Here is a 7134-nt window from a genome sequence, read left to right as displayed (position 1 = left end):
TTGCTCTGTTTTTTTTTTTTTCCCTGCTTCCTCCGCTGCTTTTGCTCGGCTGCCGCGGAGGAGGGAGCGCAAGCAGATGGACTTTGGCTCCCGCTTCTGGTTCATGGTCCAGCCTGGCTCCGGGAAAAGTTTGGGGGGATTAARGAGGGGTTAATGCTGCGGCGGGCGGGCAGGGGGCACTTCGAGCCCGGCAAGGGTGGCGGGTCCCCTCTCCGCGATGGGAGCTGCTGCAGGACACTTCTTCTTTGAGTCAGCAGAGCCCGCCAGAGCATCGGGAATGGCGCGCGAGTCCCGAACCCGGGGCTGCAGCCCGGGCACTCCAGCCTTCCTCCCATCGACTCTCTTCCTCCACCTCCGCGAGAGCTCCTGTTTCTCCCTCTCCTCGCTATTTCCTCCCACCCAGTGCGTTGTTTCCAACTCGGACCTTTCCGTTGGGCAGCAGGTCTCTCCCTTCCCATCCTGGCCTGCCACTTGTGCAAAAACCAAATGCACCTGCCCCCCGGGCCGGGTTACGACACGGAACTGAGCCTCGCCGGCCCATGGCAGTAGAGAGGAGACTCTAAATTCCCTCCACGGCTGGGCGGTCTCCCAAATACAGCGTTAAATTTAGCTCACGGCTTTTAGCTGTACATAGGCACCAGCTACCTATGTGTGCGTACACACCACCGTATAAACGCTTGGGTATTTTTAAGTCCTCCATGTTGGGTGCATGTAAGAAGTAAATTCAGATAAGAAAGTGCTCTCGGGGCCGCGTTTCATAAAGAACTGTAAATCTCCTGCATTCAAATTGCCCTTATCAAAACGAGTTGTATTTTTTTTTTCTCTCCCTCTCTTTGCAAGCAAGAACATTTCTGACAAAGCTTAATCTCATTGGGACACGTTTAATCATTAGAGAGATGCGAGGGAATAAAGCCGCGGGGTTTGCTGAGGGGCGAAGCAGCAAAATAAAAACAGTTATAATAGACTGGAACGGGCAGCAAGGCCCCCGGGCTGTACTTACCGCCTCTGCTCTGGGAGGAAGATAAATAAGACAAATAAATAGCTGCCTGGGATGGCTCGGAGGTGCAGGAGCCCCCAGTCTCCCGGCTTTGTGTTTTTAGCATACCTAGCGCTAACAAACTGCCTCGCCCGGGCAGCGCCTCTGCCTCTGTTGGCAATATTTTCAAAGATCTCATTAAAGTGCATTTATCAAAGCCCTAACATGTGCCCTCCAGCTCTGACATAACCCCATTAGCCCCCGGGGAGGTAAGGAGGGGGGAAATCCTAATTTCTATTACAATTTGCCACCTCGGGAGGTTGGTTGGGGGGGTTGGATATATCTATATCTATAATTTTATATGTAATATCGGCGAATTGGAAGGATTGTCCCCGTCTTTGAAGCTTCAGGGGGAAGGAGATAGCACAATCGAGAGAGGAGGAAAGCTCATTTAGATTCCTATGTCCTGGAGAAGATTTAATTGTGTGCGGGAGAAAGGCAGGGCGGCGTGGGGGTTTGGGGGCTTCGGAGTGAGGTCCTCTTGTTCCTCCACGAGGAAGGCTGAAGCCGATACCGTTTCTATATGCAGGATAAATCTTCCTTTATCTTCTTTATCTTCCTTTATCTTTTTTTTTCCTCCCATTTCCCCCCTCAAAAAGCATCGTTAATGCCTTTGTTGATGCAATTTTTCAAGCCATGAAAAGAGAAGCGAATTTCACACGCCAGAAACTCCAAAACCTCGTACATCACAATTAAGTTCTTGCAACCCAAAGGGGATTTAGAGGCCTCAGTTTCCCCRGGATTTTAGGACACGGGATATTTTTTAACGGGGCCTTGAATGCGCCAAGTAATTTATTAACGTGTTTTTGTTGTTGATGGTGGTGAAGGATTTTTTTTCTCCTTCCCCGACACCTCTTCCTTTTCAGAGTCGCGTCAGGGGCCGGGAGAAGGAGTAGGGTGCTCCTTGGTGCCTTCCCGGGCAGAGAGGTTGCGGGCTCCTCCTGCAAGGAAACCCCCAAGTGCTGGTGCGGAGCAGCCCGCTTCGCTCTGCAGAAGCGGCCGCGATCCGGGACACGCCGTTGGGGAAAAACGAGGCATTTTTAGAGGGTTGTGCGTGGGGAAAGGCTCTCCTGCGGCTTTGTTGCTATTAGTTATTAGTTTAAAAAAAAAAAAAAAAAAAAAAAAAAAAAAAAAAAAGCGGTGAGAAGAGAAAAATCATGTCTTAATGACACCGGTCTACTTTCTCCCACCACCCTTAAAAACAAAGACGAGATTGTTTGCAGGGGAGAGGGATTCCTAAGATGCATCGCTTCATCACCGTTATCGGGAGTGGAATGGACTGCACTTTGCTTCCCCCACTGATTTGAAAGTATAGCTTATAGCCCAAGAGATAAAATAAACCTGCCCCCCKCACCGTGCCCGCACCCCGCCGCCCAAGGCTTTGTGTGGGCTCCTAAGTCGTGCACGGCGGCGAGATGCGGGTCCATCTCGCTATTTATTTGGGGAAAAACAATGGCTTTGCACCTCTGGTCTCCTCGGACAATAAGCTAATCCACTTGACGGCTGTTATCGGAGATGCGATGGGTGAGAGGTCAGGGCGAGCGAACTGCGCAGGAAGGGGAGAAGCCRGGGAAGACTCCAGCTAAACACCTTTTCGCTCATATATATATACTTATATATATATGGTATATATGTGGCTGATATTATAGATATGTGATACCACTCGGCAGAGGACRGAATGAAACCAAAGGGAAGCACTGGCTCAGAATAATTGGAAAGACCTTGTGCTTCTCAGTCATGGGGAGCCCGCGGCCGACTGGAGAGGATGGGGGGGAAAAAAAGGCAATTAAATCAATGAAAAAAATCAATGCAGGCACCTCGCAGCTTGTAATAATAATAATAATAGCAACAAGCCGCTTTGGCTGCAAGCCCCAGCTCGTGTCGGGAGACCTGGAAGGCGAGTAGGGCGGCAGGCTGCGCTCCCGCTTTGCAGAGCACAAGCTGCCGGGGTATCAGCGCTGGAGAGCCGCTGAGAAGGGCTCTTTTCCCCCTCTTATCTCCCACCAAGAGTCTGTTCTCCTCGTCCCCCACCCCCACGCAGGGAAGAAAAAAAAAAAAAAAAAAAAAAAAGACAACTCCTTGCAGTCTTGAGCGCTGCTAAAATAACCCTTGGCCGCTGCCCCGCGAGAGGGGGCTGCTTTCAGCACAGCCCCGCGAAGGAGCCGGGGGAGAAAGGCCTCGTGTTTGAGCTACCTGTGAAAGTAAACAGGTAAACACTTCCCACAGTGCGAGAGGGCACTTGTCCTGGAGTAGAGCCACTTAGCCTGTGTACACGCACCTCTCCTGCCCGGCCTCTTGTTCCCTTGTTCAAATAACCCCTCCGGCCTCTGGGGCCGGGGCTTCAGCTCCGGCTGCGGGGGCAGCTCCGAGCGCCACCCCAGCCTGGTCCCGCAGACCCTTTGTTGCCCACAGGGGCGACCCGACTGCCCCCCGCCCCTGGGTTGGGGGGGGGACCCTTGCGGAACCAGCAGGTACCGGGAAGCCTTTGCTGCCCCCCTCAGATGCCCCCTGCTCTACAGCGTCTCCTCCTCCCGTTAGGGCACACACGGCTCCCAGGGGGACGCAGGGACTGGGGGGAAGCATCGCTGCGGGGAGGCCCCCGGGTGTCCCCCCGGCAGCGGTTCCCCCCTCCCCCGGGACACGAGCAGGGTGCTGCGAAGGGAACAAAGAGAAGCTCCCGGGAAAAGGCACAAAGGGACGGCCCGGAACATCCCGATAGCCCGTATTCCGACAATGAGCGTCGGTCGAGATAGCTGGAAGACTGGCCTCGCTTCCCCGCTCCTGTCATATGGCAGGCGGGGGGCTCGCCGCCCTATTTGCGCCCTGGCCCAGCAGCCCCCTACTTGTGACGTCAGAGACACAGAGTGGCTCTGGCGTCACAGGCTGCTGRTGAGGTCACGCCTGCCACGTCAGCGCAGCTGCTTTGGGGCGGGAGAAGGGGAGCCCCGACCCCTGCTCTCCCCTTCTCCGGCCTAGACGGATCGGGGAAGAGCAGGTGGCCCCCACGCGTGGGAAAAACGCGGCGCTCTTTCCCACGCCCTCCGGGGGACCCAGACCCTTCCATCCCCRGGGGGTGGCAAGGGGGAGGCCGTGGCCTCGCCCGGTGCCACCCGGGCAGCCAGGCACAGGCCAGACCGATAGTGGCCACAAGGGGCTATTGTCAGTCCTTGCTTAATGACCCGGCGACCCTGGTTTTCCCTCTGGAAAATATTTACCTATCAGGTGGTCTGCGGGATCAAAAGCTGCCCAGGAGGCGCGGGGGAGGAAGGGGTCTGGGCGCTGCAGCCGCTGCTGAAATCCCACAGGTCAGTTTTGCTCCCGAGTTTCTCCTTGGGGCTATTTRCTCAGTGTGGCCGCTCTCACCCTGCGGAACTACCTGTGCCAGCCCAACTCTTCCCAGACTCGGGACGGGAGCGCCCTGTCCCCCGCGTCTGCCTCCTCTTGGTGAAATCCCTCCGGATTGGAGTTTCCTGCGGGACAGCAGCGCTGCCGTGCTCTGGCATTTGTGTGTTTGAGGTTTTGTAGTTGTTAGAGGTGCTTGTTGGTTAAATTCTTTTCCCTATTTTTTTTTTTAAGTCTGGCTCTTGGATGGGCCTCAAACCCGCTCCCCTCCAGCCTCCTCTCCTCGTACCCTCGAGCAGAGACGCTCTGCGGGTGCCGCCGTCCCAGGGGCGCTCCCGGCCCTCCTGCCCGGCCCTTTCGGGGCTCCTTTCCTGGGGCTTAATTTCTGCTGGGGGTGGGGTCGTTTGTGCCTCATTTTGCCCTGATTTGGCGGGTGTTATTGTCCTGCTGCTGTTGCGATAATTACATCTATATATGTATATATTATTTTTTTTCCTCCTTGCCCGCCATGGTGGCACAGAACTAAAATCCYCTTCTGCCCCATCCCATCTACCCGGAGCGAAACACCGACTCCCCCTCCCGCTTCTCGCCCCCGCCTGCGCTCCGGGCAGGTCGAAATGGGCGAATAAATCAATCAATACGTGCCTGGCTGGAGATGTGCTGGAAATTAAACATATATATTCATACCCATCGCCCGAGCTCCCCCGCCCCCGGGAGGAGAGGGAGCGCCCGCATGAAGGGGTGCCCTTAATATCGAGGAAGGACTCCGAAATGGATGAAGAGATAGCCATTGAGTGCAGTTGAATACCATGACAACTAGGAACAACCTCAGATTTATTCCCAACAGTTAGAACCCATTGAAAGGGGGCGTCAATCACGTATTATTTCGCCACTGAAATAAATGCAAAAACTGCGCGGGGACAAAAGGTTCCAACAGAAGCCGGACATTTGTCTACATTGCGGACATTGTTTGCAGCTTAGCCATAGGGTTGTATTTGTGTTTGCGCCGGGCCGACCACCCAGGATGTGCTCCGAGCCTTGCTTAAAAAAAAAATCCCTGGGCATTGTCAGCCCCAGCACATACTTTATGGGAGGCAGCGTGGGGGTTGGGGGGGTAGCCCAGCTGGGGTGGGGGGAAAAGGAGGGGAAGATGCAAACAAACTGATCAACAAACAGGACAATCTCCAAGAACCCCTATTTCTCCATATATATATATATATATAATTATTTTTCCCACTGCCACCGGCCCTCTTTYCACCTCTCTCCTCCATTGAGAGAAAATGGGACAACTTTTCTTATCCAAGAAAAAAATAATAACAAAGMAGGTGTCCTGAGGCCCTTCCGCAGGTTTTGGTTCCCCGTCTCGTCCAGTCCCATCTCCACGCCAGACGTGGCTGGTCCTCCCTGGCCAAACTCCTCCAAGGCAGCTCTCCTGCTCCAGACCTCGGGATGCCTTTGAGGAAGCTGCTGGTTGCACTGGTCACGGGGCCTCCCTCCCTCCTCCCCCCCCGCATCCCTGCGCCACTGGGACCCCCTCCCCAAACCCACAGAAAGTAGCGAGGGGCCGTGGCGCGATGGGGCGCAGGGCTCGGAGTGAAGGAYAGCGCAGTGCAGCGAGCAGCTCGAAAAGTCAAGGGGAAAAATCTTCCCTCAGCGCCCGGAGGGAAAATATAGCAATAATAATGATAATAAATTATAAATAATAACAATAATAATAAAGTTGAAGACGGACAGATAGAGGCGGTAGAAGTTGGGGAGGGGGCGATCTCCTGCCCTGAGCGGGGAGCTGCGTGTGCGGGGACACCCTGTGCTCGGACCCTCTGCAAGGTCTTACTAAAAAGCAGCCCTTTCTCTAGGAACAACGCCCCCTCACCCCGACAGTCCTTATCCATATTCTGGGGAAAAAAAAAAATTAAAATCAAATTGGCGACGGTCATATTCGAAAGTCCATTGGACTGCAATGCATTGATTTAACCAAACAGGCTGAGTTTTATCCCCCTAGCAGAAAGAGACTAAATCAACGAGACTTCTTCAAATAAAGCCTGTTCCCCCCACCCCCCACCCCTAATAAAATAATCACGTCCCGAATCTCTCTGGGCAGCGCCTGACGACTGTATTTTCGCCACTTCGGTTAATTTCGGAGCAAACCGGAATCAATTACGCGCTGTTTAATTTCCAGCGCTCATCCTTAAGCCTCTACCAAAATATTGACCTAGGAGGTTTAGCTAAGTTGGGCTCCTGCCATCGGAGCGGCGTCCGCCTGGGGCGCCGGGCACCGCGCCGGGGGGAGCGGGAGGGCTGCGGGCCCGGCCAAAGCACCGGCCTCCCTTCCCTCCTTTTCTCTTCTCCCCCCACCTCCGGCTTTTCGTTTTTTTTTTTTTTTTTTTTTTTTTTCCCATTGATAGAAAAACACACTTTGGATTGCGCGGAATATCAGGCTGATCGGGCTGGTCACAAGCTCTTTGTATGTAAATAGTGGGGTTTTTTTTAAGAAAAAAGGGGAAAAAATCTCCCTCTCTCCCTCACTCACACGCACAGAGGCACACGGAAAAGGCCCTCCCCACGCCGGTAATTAACTGACACGTTATACCACTCATCACCAATGGTGGAAGCTCGGAGCTCGCCCCAAACCCGCAATTTCACATCTGCAAACACTGTCTTCATCCACTTGACTCCCAGGACCCGCCCACACGTGGCCAACCTTTCCCGGGGTTCATGTCTCTTCTTTTTCTTTCTTTTTTTTTTTTTTTTTTTTT

This window comes from Nothoprocta perdicaria, unplaced genomic scaffold (assembly GCF_003342845.1).
Source record: "Nothoprocta perdicaria isolate Ctin4 unplaced genomic scaffold, notPer1 scaffold_224, whole genome shotgun sequence".
NCBI lineage: Eukaryota > Metazoa > Chordata > Aves > Tinamiformes > Tinamidae > Nothoprocta > Nothoprocta perdicaria.
Note: the sequence above shows the minus strand (reverse complement) of the source record.